We start from the raw sequence: 15,003 nt of genomic DNA, 5'->3' as shown, positions 1-15,003 counted from the left end.
TAGCCAAGACAGAGAACTGTCCATCAGAATGGGCAGAAGATACTCGGTGGTCCTGGTTACATCAACTTCATTGAAGTAGTGCCGGCAGAAATCAGATTAGAGAGAGCTGAGAAGTGAGTAAAGGGAAAGAAGCAGAGTCAACAAATGTAGGAAATATTTCCCAGAAAAGACATGGTAGGGTGGCAGATACAGTGAAGAAAAGAGCCATCCCTGAAATGAAAAGACCAAAGATGCATTAATGAGATTACTCAAAGAGTGTATTAACATTTTTGCCCCAAGTAATCAAACATATCACATATTTATCAATCTCTGAAAAAGATACAGTCCATTTATAAGCTATCCCAACTATAAATCAGTAAAAGACAGCTACATTACAGGATCACACACCCTGAACATTAAGTGAAATAACATTCCTCCCTTTTGTGTTCTCCAAAGCCATGACTGGAAACCTGGTAAGACACGAATGACAGTCATCTTTGTATCTGTATGGATGAAAATCTTCAGTAAAGATAAATGCATGTATGTTTAATGTCACAAACGTGGGACTCTGATTCTACTGAGTCCACTGGACAAGTCCCCTATGAGAGGTTAAGATTTAAGCCTATGTTCAAGGAGGAAGATCAGAAGGAAGAAAATTTACATTCTTGCCATAGTTAAAATTCAGAACCTGGAAGATTTATTTTTAAGCAGGGATGAACATTCCTCATCTCACCCAAACTTCCAAAACAAAGAAGTGGCAGTGTTGTAACTGACTTTGTCAGTGAACTAGGTAAATACTGTGAAGGTTCAGAAACTCTTACTTCCTTCTTAGGAAGAATCTAAGAGGAAAGGGTTAAATTCACAATAACAGGAACATTATTTAGTGTTGCATTTAAGAAGTTTAATTCCACCTTGATCAAAGACCTTGGGCATTAAGAAGTCATTGTGCCAGTTGTAAAATAAATAAGTCATTAAGATGAAAAAAGCACAACATAGGGAATACAGTCAATAATACAGTAATAACTGTGTGGTGACACATTGTAACTACACTTCTCTCCTGATGAGCATTTCATAATGTATATAACTGCCAAATCACTATGCTGCAAGCCAGAAACTACTATTTCAACTGTACTTCATTACAAATAAGAAAAATTTCTTAATGAAAAAAGACGTCATTGTGAAATGAAGTCTCTTTTAACCAATTCTATGAAAACAAATATACCTTTGTTTGAAACTGAAAATTCTTTATGCTCATCACTGTTGCAACACAGACATGGAAAAACTTCAAATCTATTGGATTTGAAATTTGATATTTAAAAATCTATGGTTTAATTTATTCTATTTTCTTATCTACATATAAAGTCAGGCAAATTTCGTTTTTATTTGGAAATTATGTTTTCCAGAAACCATCTTCAAATATTAATTTTGGATTGGGAGGTGTAGTTTCTTCTTTTTTAATTTTATTTATTTATTTGAGAGAGAGAGAGAGAGAGAGAGAGGATGAGCACAGAAGGAGAGTGAGAGTGAGAAGCAGACTCCCCACTGTGCAGGGCCTGATGTGGGACTCGATCCCAGGACCCTAATAAGATCATGACCTAAGCCAAAGGCAGACACCTGACCAACTGAGCAACCCAGGTACCCGTTTCTTCTAAGTGTTCTGTTTAATACTTAAAATTAATAAAGAGCTTCCTAATATACAATCCATAATACTTTATCACCTTTCCTTGTTCCAAATTCAGACCTCGTTCCCATTTAGAGTAAAGCTATTCATTAATTTGTGATTTTTAAAATATACAATTTCACACTCACATGTACCTTGGAAAATGACATTCATAAGACTTCCTCCTCCCTTGTGTTTAAAGAATGATTTTTAAAAGTGCAGTAATTTTTGCCTCATTTTTGGAAATAAGACAGACAGGATATACAGCTTAAGTTATTTCCACCTAGATAATCATGAAATGCACTTTCAAACCAAGCAGATGTTTGCAACTCCACAGCTCTATATTTGTTAAGTAAATACATGAATCTAAAAATGTCTCAAACACGCCTTGGAATGTCATGCAAATACATTTCCATCTTCCTCCTTTTCTAAACAAACTTCCTTGTCACAATTATTTTTCAAAAGTGCATACTTAAAACATTTATATATGAACACCTGGAGAGAAGTATTAAATTTATCACAAAACAATTTCCCTAGTAATATATAAACTATAGTTACTTCCATTTCTTGAGCTGACAGTTGCTTAAAACATTTCCATTTTGAAAACCTTGTACTTTTAAAATCTTAAGACAATAAAAGGAGTGTCACTTTGCAACAACATCAACATCTAAATTTGGCTTGAAACACAGCTCAGCACATTCCACACATATATAAGGGGTCAGACTGGTCTACAGCACCAGACGGGGTATTTCACAAATGCACAGGTTCACGAGACAAAATTTTAGAAAAAGTTTAAAGTGAATTATCTGGCCATTCAGTGACTGGCAGTCTCTCTGAATTAAAAGCTCAGTCTCCTGGCTTTCAAAGAGACTGGCATGAGTTAAAAAAAAACTGCAGTAGTACTCTCCACCATCAGCTTCCTCTCCTCCTTACACTCTGCACTTGGATCGGTTTTCCTCTCTCCAGAGTAATTTAGAAATAGAAATGCTGGGTCTTACTCTACGTTTAATTTCAGCTTGGTAAGAAACGGCTCACCCATTCTGCAAATCCGTCGTACCATTCTTCACTTCTGCTAGCAATGCAGGAGTGTCCCCGCTGCTCTACAGTTGTCAGTCTTTTCAGTGTTGGTCTTTCTAGTGGGTATGAAGCAGTAACTTGCTGCGGTTTTAATTTGCACTTTGATGATAACTAATGATAGTCTTTTCTTTAGCTTGTTTGGTAATTCATCTATCTTCTTTGGTTACATATGTTGAGATCTTTTGCTCACTTTTTAATTTAGTTGTCTTATTCAACTGTGTTCTTTACATATTCTAGATCAAGTCCATTGTCCAAAATAAGTACTGGGAGTATCTTTTCCCAGGCATTCTTTTTTTAAACAACATCTTTTGGGGCACCTGCGTAGCTCAGTGGGTTAGGCATCTGCCCTCAGCTCAGGTCATGATCTCGGAGTCCTGGATGGAGCCCCACATGGGCTCCCTGCTCAGCTGGGAGTCTGCTTCGTCCTCTGCCCCTCCCCCTGCTCATGTGCTCTCTCTCTCAAATAAATAAATGAAATCTTTAAAAAAAAATCTTTCAAATAGTTTGTTTTTTGATAGTTTGGTTTATTGATTTTATCTTTTATAAGTTACGCTTTTTGTGTACTGTCTAGGTTCTTCATATTTCCATATACATTTAGATTCAGTTTGTGTCAATTTCTACAAAAAAGCCTCTGGCACTTGATTGGGATTGCATTCATACTAACAACTACATAATGGATAATTACATTTTAACAATATTGAGTATTCTAATTCATTAACATGACATACCCAATAATTTGTAGTTTTCAGTGTATAGGCTTTACATGTGTTTTCTTCATCAGTTTTGTTTTTTTTTAACATTTTATTTATTTGAGAGAGCACGCACACGAGTGGAGGGAGACGCAGAGGGAGAGGGACAAGCAGACTCCCTACTGACGTGGGGCTCGATCCCAAGACCCCAGGATCATGACCTGGGCTAAAGGCAGATGCTTAACCAATTGAGCCACCCAGAACATTAATCACTGATATTTTATTCGTTAGGTATCATCTTCACAGTCTACTCAGACTTTTTCCCCCTCACATCTTCTTTTTTCCCTCTTAATTAAAACTCAAGTATTTAACACTAAACATATACATTATGTTTAGAGATATAAGATTTTTTTTTTTTTTTTTTGGCTCAAATGTGCAAGAGTTTGCAATACCAACATAGAGGAAAGCAATGTTCATGAATACCACTCTCTCAAGCTGTACTCCCCACATTTCTTCTCCCTCTTGTATGAGAATGACTGCCATGTTTTCCTTCCCTCTCCTTAATAATCTTTCTCCTTTTCCTTTCCTGGTACTTTTCTTTCTGCTTTTCGTTTTCTCTCTCCCCCTTTTTCTTTTTCCCATTTCCACTGTATTATTCCCTCTCCTTAAATACTTCTTTAGTGGCCAAATTAGAAGTAACAATTATGTGATACATAGCCTCTCAGTGTATTAGGTGATGGACTGAAATATCTATTATCACTCTGAACTTTTCTCCTGAGTCCAGGCAGACATTTATATACACCTGCAAATGAACATCTCACTTAGTCTCCTACTTAACCTGAAACCTGGTATTTGAAACCTAGAATTCACTGCCCTTTCCCCCATATCTGGTTTTATGTTAACTTTCTTGGTGGGTGGTACCACCACACACTGTTTACACCAAGGAACACACATTTGAATTCTATCCTACCACTGGCAGTTCTCTGAATAAAACCATACTTGTACAATGCTTTCTTACATTTAAACAAATCTTTAGTGTTATTCAAAATAATACAAGCACATAGATTTTTTAAATTCAAGAAATAAGTTATCAAAAATGGCAAATCTCAAAAAAAAGATAAATCTCTAACCTATTCCTCTTCATCTGTTGGTTGTAGTTGTTCCTAACTTACCAACATGTTTCCTTCTGGTACTTATAAATAAGATGCTTATGCTACTTCTTAAATTGTCGATTTGTAAATAATTTAAACTGCCTTTCTGTTAAAATAGATTGATAGGTTTTTTTTTTTTTACATCACCTCCTACCTTCAAACTCCCTGTCACCATCACCGTTACCACTAGATAATTATAATTTTTCATTGAATCAATATTCAATGTTTCTGTTATTATAATTGCTACTACTGAAATAAGTAACGTATTAGAATCAGCTATCCCTTCTTGAATCATCTTTCTTTTCCCTGAGGTTAACAAGTGCTGAGCTTTTTTATTTGCTTAGTCTTTTTTTTTTTTTTTTAAAGATTTTATTTATTTATTTGACAGAGAGACACAGTGAGAGAGGGAACACAAGCAGGGGGAGTGGAAGAGAGAGAAGCAGGCTTCCCGCCAAGCAGGGAGCCCAATGCGGGGCTCCATCCCAGGACCCTGGGATCATGACCTGAGCCAAAGGCACACGCTTAACGACTGAGCCACCCAGGTGCCCCTTTGCTTAGTCTTTCTATGTACCTATATCAGAACTGTAAAATACTTTTAATTAGAGCTGCAAAAGACCTGTAATTTCCAAATACCTAACCATATGCGTAGACATACTGATTAAAAAAATTTTTTTTGTTTTGTTTTGTTTCTTCACAAAACCTGGCCTCCTGCTTTAATTCTAACTAGCTGCTGTCTAGGCATGTTCCCTCAGTTCCTTTCCGATTTCTAATCATTACATATTCCTTTTTCTTCATCCTCCTCTGCTTATTTTGCAAAATCACATACTCCAGTAGCTTTTTGCATGTGAAAATAGTTGGTTTACTTATACCTTCCAAGTCCAGTAGCTTCTTAAGAAAGGGTACATAGGAAGGAAAATGTTTTAAATCCCTGCATTTGACATTTGATTGAGCACAGAGTATCAAGTTAAAGATCTTTTCCCTCAGGATTTTAGAGGCACTGTTTCATGATCTTCTACCTTCCAGAGTTGCTAAGAAGGCTGGTGACATTCTAATTTGCTTTCTAGGTGAAAAATTTTCCCTTCTCTCAAAGGCTTAAAGATTTTCTCTTACTCAGAATTCTCAAATTTCACAGAGACATAACTTGGTTTTGTCCCTTTTCACTCAGTGTGCCAGGGACTGAATGAGCTCCTTCAAAAAGGAGAATTTGGTGTCCTTGAGTTCAGAAAAATGTTAAGTACCTATAACCATAGGGCTGTTGTGTGAATTAGACAAAATACTTAAGACTTGGCACATGGAAGTACAGAATGATGATGATAATCAATGGTTATCGACATTTGCACCAATTTCTTTGATAACCACTGTTCCTTGTTTTTCAATCCTTCCTTTAAAGATGAACTTCCATCTTCATAAAGTACATACTTTAAGAGTTTTTTCAATAATACATGCTGTTAATGATTACCTGCAAGTGGTAAGCTTCCAGTTGTTTCTCTAAAACAGTGAGGGTTTTTTTTTTAATTTCAATTTTGAAACAATTTACTTATAAAAGAATTGCCAAAACAGAAATCTCCCATCTAACCTTTATTCAGATACACTGTTAACACGATTTCTATATTGTGCCCTTATTCTTGCATGAGAGCTTAACAGCTAAGTATGAAATTCTTGGTTAACAGTGCTTTTCCTTCAGTCCTCTGCAGATATTATTCTGACCTCTACTGTTGCTGATGAGAAGTTCACTGTTAATCTGACTTTTGGTCCTTTGAATGTACACTTTTGTTTTTTTCCCTAAAGATACTTTAAAGATTGTCTTTCCATTTGACTCCAATTTCATAGAATCTCTAGCTTTAGATACACTTCTATTGGGGTTCTTTCAACTGTTTCTCAACTGCTATTTAATTTTCACTATTAATATTTTCCCCAATTATTGACTTTTAATTAAATAATCAAATTTTCCATTTTAACAAATTCTATGTGGTTCTTTTGCAAATTCACTTACTTCAATCTCTTAATCTTTTAAACTTAGACACTTTAATGACTCATTTTATAGTGTTCTTCTGATTATTCTGTTAAATCAATCCTAGTCTTCTAATTAGCCTTCTTGTGTTGTCTGCTAACTCTCCCTCATGTTGGACCACTTCCTTGTAATTATATTATGAGCTCATCTTCACTGGGAGGTTGTTTTTCCTGTGAAAGTCTAGTACTCCTTGGTTGAGGAACAATCCCTACAAAGCAGTTGCATTTCCTAATACTTAGATGCCCATAGGTGTGCTCGCTTCAGCAGCACATACACTAGATACCCACAAGGGGAAGTTCACAAAATCAAATTTAAGTTTTAATTTCTTCACTCGCAATTCTCATACCACATGGATGCTACACATTCATACTGCACATTTCTGTGGAAGTGCAAGCTTGGAAAGATAGTATGATATAGTGTTGAAACTTAGATTCTGAAACTAGACAGCTTAAGTTCATTTTTTTTTAAAGATTTTATTTGTTTGCAAGAGAGATTGAGAGAACGAGTGGGGGAGCGGCAGGGGGAGAAGCAGACTCCCTGCAGAGCAGGGAGCCCGACGTGGGACTCTATCCCAGGACCCTGGGATCATGACCTGAGCCGAAGGAAGACACTTAACCGACTAAGCCACCCAAGTGCCCTAGAGAGCTTAAGTTCAAATCCTGGATTCCACCACCTACTAGCTGTCTGATCTTGGGCAAGATACTTAACCTGTGTGTGTCTCAGTTTTCTGTTCTATAAAATGGAGTTTACAATTTTATCTACCTCAAAGGTTTATGTGAGGGTTAGTTAGATAAGTAAAGTTGCTAAGTACAGAGGGTGGCAAACAATGAGTTTAAATAAACAAATAAATGGTATTGTTTTTACTGTTACCATCATCATCATCATTGCTACATCATTATTTTTCTCTCCACCCAGAGAACTGAGCAGAGATAAACTTCCTTGATGCTTACCCAGGCAGGTGGACAAAAATATTTCTAGTTAATCTCCCTTCTTAGATGGAGTAGCACACACACAGAAATACATGAGTCTATTTATTAGCACTTATATTTAACAGGGAAAATGAAGCAGGACCAGTAATAAGGTAAAGAAAAACAAAGCTTACTTATGCCAATTAAATTAATCCCTTTGATAGCAATGACATATTTTCCACAAAAGCAAATTTAAATGTATGTATTATTTGTATGTCTATGTCCTACAATAAGATCAACAATAAAAGGATATTCAGTATATACTTTAAGTAATTCTAACTTCATCTACTGGTTATTAATTATTTAAAAACACATTCATATAATCAATTGTATTTAGTCAGGTTTTCTCTTCTTGGTATAAAAGGCCTTGGTATCAGAGATTTAAACTTTCAGAAGGGAATGCTTGTTGAGTACCTAGTTACTGCCTGAACTGGCTGCCAAATCTGTTTTGCAAAAGCAAGGCTGAAGGAAGGTAATTAAAAGGCTTGAAGAATGAAAAGTATGTAATTCAGGCTTCTTAGGCAGGCATGGAATCTCCTATCAATCCCCTGAGGAGGTAAAGTCAAATGAGCACAAACTGCAGTCATTTATCTGGGTATAGAACTAGGTAAGGCAGAGACCAGGCTTTGATACCGTGTTCCAGATTCATCCCAGGGAGAAAAGATCACAGTGATTTATATTTGATTCCTACTTGCTTTGTGATAATTGCCTGAGGACTTTTTGTTAACTTGGTATTTTCCCTAAATAAATGAGGTATTCTCAGCTGTCTTTGGCTGGGACAAACTTTTACAAGATTAATTTGGTATGACAAGAGAACTCTGTCACACTCCTTAAAGAGCTCTCTTAGCTGTTTTAAATTTCTCCACCCCAACCCCGCCATAAAAATTAACATCAAATTGTATTATCAAAGTGATTAACATCGTATCTGGCACAAGGTAAGAGCTGACTCATGTTACTAGGTTATCAAAGTTTCCTCTCAAGTCAAACATCAAACAATAACAGGTCTAACACCAGACATAGCACATCCAAGTTTAAAATGGTTCAAAGATTTTCTTGTTAAAGGGAACAATATCTACAGAAAAAAATATTTAAAAATTATGTACGTGCATACTATCTTTTAAGTTCCAGATGGAAGTTATAAGCACAAACAAAAAAGCTGTACACATCACATTTTACTTATCTATTTCACATCATTTGTAAGTTAAAGATCAACAATGACAACACCTGCAAAAAAAAGCATGGTCACTGCCAAAGACTAACCAGACTACAATTTATTTACAGCTCTCAGTCAAACTAATCATTAATTATTATTTTTTCAACAGTTACTTAGGTCTATACGGTTGTCACTGAGGCTGAACAGATTTTCCTCTTTTTAGGGTAGACAGGGAGGAGAAAAGGAAGCTAGTGTAGAAAAAGATGCCTTATATGAATTTATACAGAGGTGGAGTAGGAAGCCAGGAAAATTTAAAAGATTTCAAAAATTATACCATTAGCTTTATTACAAAGAAAAACAATAAAGATATATCAAATTCAGTACAAATAAAAACCACAGGAATCCTTACAAAATAAATAATGCGTAACTACTGCTTCTGGTACCAAGAAGATAAAATTTATACACAAAGCTGATCTTTCTCACCCTTACCAAAGAGAATTTTTTTTTTTAATCTACACATCTACAGAACTGTTTCCACAGGTTTTTTAAAAAAATTCTAGAAAATATCATACTGAAATCCTTTGCTAATTTTACAGAGGAAATGAGAAGAAACAAAATTAAGTCAATACCATCAACTGCATATCGGAACATGGTATCTTGACCTGTGTTTTCAGGAACACAGAAAAGCAAGCAATACAATATGCTGTCTGTAGTCAGAATGAGTCTGTATTTTTCCAAAAGAAAAGTCACTAAACTCTTTAGTAAAATATATTATAGGCAGATTAAAGATTAAGTTCATTAAAACTTAATGTCTCTGGCATACTAAAAAAATAGAAAAATTCAAGCTGTCAAAGGAGAAAACCTGCTGTTATCTTTAAAAAGCTCTTCTTATGAATACCCTAAGTGCATTTACATATAACTTTTAAAATATGATGAAATAACATTCCCAAAAGTTAAAGGACATTCTCAAATTTAATCTGCTATTCTCTTTCCTTACCCACACATGAACTTTACAAGAATAAGGTATATGTTTTACTAAAATCAAGAAAAATTAAGTTAGAATTCACATGAAATGATAAAAATGTATCTATGTGGGATTCTAGTCAGTGGTTAAAAGCTACTGAGATTAACCAAAAAGGTTAAAGTCCTTTTTGGTTGCTTAGAGAAAATATTATAAGGAAAAAATACTTCTCTATCACCTTTTATCTTCTAAACCCAGAATGAAATTTAATATATTTCTATAAATAGTGTTGATACTTTACATGTAAAAATATAAAAAATATTTTAGAATAGACTATCTTACAGTATGATAATCTCAAAGATAACAGTCAAACAAGTTCAATTTGAATATAACACAAAGAATACTTAAACACAAAGTATAAAATACCTGTAATGTCATATAATCAATGAAGTCTTCCATTGCTTTATTAAACTTTAAGTGCAGTTTATCAGTGAGGAAATTAAAAAGTATACCCACATTTAGCATCTTTTAAATGTATTTCTTTACTCCAATCACATAATTAATAACCCTTTAATACCACCTCTTAACTGGATAACAGAAACAAACTTCAGAAGGTGGGATCAAGAAAGTGTAATAGGAAGATCCTGAGCTCATCTTCTCTCAGGGAAACACCAAAATCCACAAATACATATTTAACAACTATCTTTGACAATTAACTCAAGACTAGCAGAATGGATCATAAAAAAAAAAAAGGCCATACTGAGAGGGCAGAAGAGGAAAACAGGCAGTTTAGTGAGGACCCACACCCCAGGCCTAGTGACCCACAGCAGGAATATCACAACTGTAGAAGCCATCCCTGAAGAGTGAGGGTCTGAGCCCCACATGGTACTCCACAGGCCGGGGGTCCTGCACTGGAAAGACAGGCACCTACAATGTCTGGCTTTGAAAACCAATGGGGCTTACATCCACGAGAGCCAAGGGCAGCAGGAAGCCAAGACTCTGCTCTTAAAGGACATGCTTCATCTCAATGGCTCAGAGTCCCAACACAGACGCAGCTGTACCTAGGTTACCCGCGAAGGAAATCCACTGACGGATTTTAGTAAAAGAGGGGTAGCAATCTGTTGGCATGTTCTCTGGGGAGCAAAGTGCTTGTGGGTGTCCCTTTTCTTACCCTCCTCTACCTTGCTGGCCTGTGAGCACCATTTCTGATATTCTCCATCCACTGCGGTAGCACCACTAACCCTGCTCCAACACTGTCCTGTGTATTCACCTCACCCAACCCACCCACACAACTTGGGAGTCCTTCCCAGACAGCACCCCTCTCACGCCCACCACAATTGGCAAGTGCCCTTGGCTGGCCCTGAGCCCCTCCTGAACACCCTGCACTGGGGGACCAGTCCCACATACTAGAACTCCCATAACAAACACAAACATACCTCATAGCAAGCTGCCCAAAAGACCAGCAAACCCCAGCTGCTGCAGCATGGCCTCCTAGCCAGCCACGCTGTGGGCGAACTATATATATCAGAGCACCTACAGCAGTCATGATTGGGCCTCTCAGCCAGATAAGACGTAGGCCCGCCTTGTTTACCATCGTGCATGTAGCAGTTAGTGGCTAGACCTCAAGAGACAGACAGACCAAGGGAAAGTCCTGCACACCAGCAAGTCCACATCAATCATGACCCATCCATAACAGGAGGGTAAATGCAAACCACACAGGGAACATTCCTGGAGCACATGACTCAGGTGACCAGGGGAATTTATGCTACAGGGCCCCACAGAAATCTTCTGCATGAAGACACTCCTTAATGACCAGGAGATGTACCTGACCTACCTAACAGAAATAAGCAGAGACTAAAGCAAATGAGGAGGCAGGGGGAGTATGTTCCAAATGAAAGAACAAGACAAAACCTCAGAAAACAAACAGAAAATGAAACAGGGATAAGCAATCTACCAGATAAAGAGTTGAAAGTAATCAAAGGTGCTAACCAAACTCAAGAAAAGAATGAACACAGTAAAAACTCAGTCATGAAAAATACTTGGAAAAAAAAAAAATCAATGCTGAAGAATACAATAACTAAAATGTAAAATACACTAGAGGAATCAATAGCAGGTTGAATGATGCAGAACAGCAGATCAGCAATCTGGGAGACAGCATAGTGGTAACACCCAATGAAAAAAGCAAAAAGAGGGGCACCTGCATGGCTCATTCAGTTAAGCATCTGTCTTCAGCTCAGGTCATGATTCCAGGGTTCTGTAATAGAGCCCCATGTCAGGCTCCCTGCTCAGGGGGAGTCAGCTTCTCCCATTCCCTTTGACCCTCCCCCCACTCTGGCTCTCTCTCTCTCACAAATAATTTTTTTTTTTTTGTAAATCTTTAAAAAAAAGAAAAGAAAAAAGTAATTCAAAAAATGAAGACACTAAAAAAAAAAGGGGGGGGGGGTGTGCCTGGGTGGCTCAGATGGTTAAGCGTCTGCCTTCAGCTCAGGTCATGATCCCAGAGTCCTGGGATTGAGTCCCGCATCGGTCTCCCTGCTCCTTGGGGAGCCTGCTTTTCCCTCTGCCTCCTTCTCTCTCATGAATAAATAAATAAAATCTTAAAAAAAAAAAAAAATGAAGATACTTTAAGGCACCACTAGGATATCAAGCATAACTAATGTTCACATTATAGGAGTCCAAAAAGGAGCAAACAAAGAGAAAGGGACAGAAAACCTATTTTTAGAAAATAGCTGAAAACCTCCCTGAGGAAGGAACAGGACATCCAAGTCTGAGAAGCAAAGAGTCCCAAAGAACATACACTCAAAGACACCCACACCAAGACACACTGTAATCAAATTCTGAGCAGTTAAAGAATCTTAAAAGCATCAAGAGAAAACAAAAACAAAAAACTAGCTACATACAAGGGAAGCCCCGTAAGACTGTAACCTGATTTTTCAGCAGAAACTTTATAAGCCAGAAGAGAGAAGCACAAATATTCAAAGTGTTGAAAGGAAAAAACTTAAAATCAAGAATACACTACACACCTAGGTGGCTCAGTCAGTTAGGTGTCTGACTCTTGATTCCAGTTCAGATCATGATCTTAGGATCCTGAGATTGAGCCCTGCATCGAGCTCCATGCTCAGCAGGCAGTCTGCTTGAGGATTCTCTCCCTCTGCCATTCCCCCACTGGTGTTCGTGCATGAGCTCTCTCACTCTCTCTCTCAAATAAAGCTTAAAAAAAAAAGTCTGCCTCAAGGACAAAATCTGAACAGACCCATTACTATTAAGACTGAATCAGTAATGAAATAACTCCCAACGAACAAAAGTCCAGGACAAGAGAGCTTCACAGTTGAATTACATGAAACATTTAAACAAGAGTTAATACCTATCCTTCTCAAACTATTCCAAAAAACTGAAAAAGAAACAATACTCCAAATTCGTTCTATAAGGCCAGTATTACCCTGATACCAAAATGAGACAAAAAACACCACAGAACAAAATTACAGCCCAATATTCCCGATGAACACTGATGTAAAAATCCTCAACAGAACATCAGTGAACCAAATTCTATGATACACTGGAAGGATCACACACTGATCAAGGGGATTTATTCCAGGGATTCAAGGATGGTTCAATATCTTCAAATCCATCAACATGATAAACCACATAAACAAAAAAGGGTAAAAATCATGTCATTATCTAAACAGATGCAGAAAATACGTTTGATAAAATTCAACCACCATTTATGATAAAAATTATCAACAAAGTGGATATAGAAAGAACATACCTGAACTTAATAAAGGACATGTATGACAAACCCACAATTAACATCACACTCAAGGGTAAAAAGCCGAAAGCTTTTCCTCTAAAATCAGAAACAAGACAAAGGTGCCCACTCTCACTACTTTTATTAACAGTGTTGGAAATCTTAGCCATAGCAATCAGATGAGAAAATCAATCAATAAATCAATGGCATCCAAATAAAAAAAGAAGTAAAACTGTCACTACTGGCATATAACAAATTATATACAGAAAACCCTAAAGATTCTACCAAACAATTATTAGAAATAATAAATTCAATAAAGTTGCAGGTTACAAGATTAATGTACACAATTCTGTTGCATTTCTATACCCTAATATTGAACTATCAGAGAAATTAAGAAAACAATCCTATTTATAATCACATCAAAAAGAATACCTAGGAATAAACTTAACCAAGGAGGTAAAAAGACCTGTACTCTCAAAACTGTAAGACAAAGATGAAAGAAACTGAAGAAGACATAAATGGAAAGCTATTCTGTGCTCACGGGTAGCATAAATTAAAACTGTTAAAATGTCTATACTACCCAGAGAAATATATAGATTCAGTGTAATCTGTATCAAAATATCAACAGCATTTTTCATAGAACTAGAACAAAGAATCTTGAAATTTTTATGGAACGACAAAAGAACCCCATTAGCCAAAGTAGTGTGGAGAAAGAACAAAGCTGGATGTATCATGATCCCTGACTTCAAACTATCCTACCAAGCTATAGAAATCAAAACAGTATGGTACTAACACAAAAAGGACACACAGATCAATGGAAGATAATACAGTCCTGCAATAAACCCACACAGATAAAGTAAATTAATTTTCAACAGGGGAGGCAAGAACGTACAATGGAAAAAACACAGTCTCTTGAATAAGTGGTGTTGGGAAAATGGACAATTACAAAGAAAACAATGAAAGTGAAAGTTTCCTTTTTCTTTTTTAATAACTTTTTTTTTTTTTACTTAGTAATCTCCATACCCAATGCAGGGCTCAAACTCACAACCCTGAGATTGAGAGCCACATGCTACATTAACTGAGCTAGCCAGCCACCCCAGAAAGTGGGCCACTTTCTTACACCATATACAAAAATAGTATCAAAATGGATTAACGACTTAAAAGACTAGAAACCATAAAATTCCTGGAAGAAAACACAGGCAGTAAGCTCTTGGACATCTGAACAATATTTTTCTGGATCTGTCTCACCAGGAAAGGACAACTAAAGCAAAAATAAACAGGACTACCCCAAACTAAAAAGCTTTTGTACAGCTAAGGAAACCGTAACACAGAAAAGGCAACCTACTGAATAAGAGAAGATACTTGCAAAAGATATATCCAACAGGGGTTTAATATTATAAATACAGAAAGAACTCATACAACTCAGTATCCAAAAAAATCTATTAAAAATAGGCAGATGATCTGAATAGGTATTTCTCCAAAGATAAGACAGATGGCCAACAGGCACATGAACAGATGCTCAAGATCATTAACCATCAGCAGACTGAAAATCAAAACCACAATGAGATCTCACCTCACACCTCTTAGAACGGCTAGTATCAAAAACACA

The 15,003-nt window shown here is 36.6% G+C and overlaps 1 protein-coding gene across 7 annotated transcripts in view; it reads right to left on the bottom strand.

The window, feature by feature from the left end:
• The window catches only part of CDC42SE2 (CDC42 small effector 2), a 185,768-nt gene that overhangs the window by 38,862 nt on the left and 131,903 nt on the right, over positions 1–15,003 (bottom strand). The gene's annotated exons all lie outside the window — the stretch shown is intronic.

The sequence above is a fragment of the Mirounga leonina genome, unplaced genomic scaffold (genome assembly GCF_011800145.1).
Source record: "Mirounga leonina isolate KUSES-001 unplaced genomic scaffold, KU_Mleo_1.0 Mir_168, whole genome shotgun sequence".
Taxonomy (NCBI): domain Eukaryota; kingdom Metazoa; phylum Chordata; class Mammalia; order Carnivora; family Phocidae; genus Mirounga; species Mirounga leonina.
Note: the sequence above shows the minus strand (reverse complement) of the source record. Positions and strands in the feature narration are given on the sequence as shown.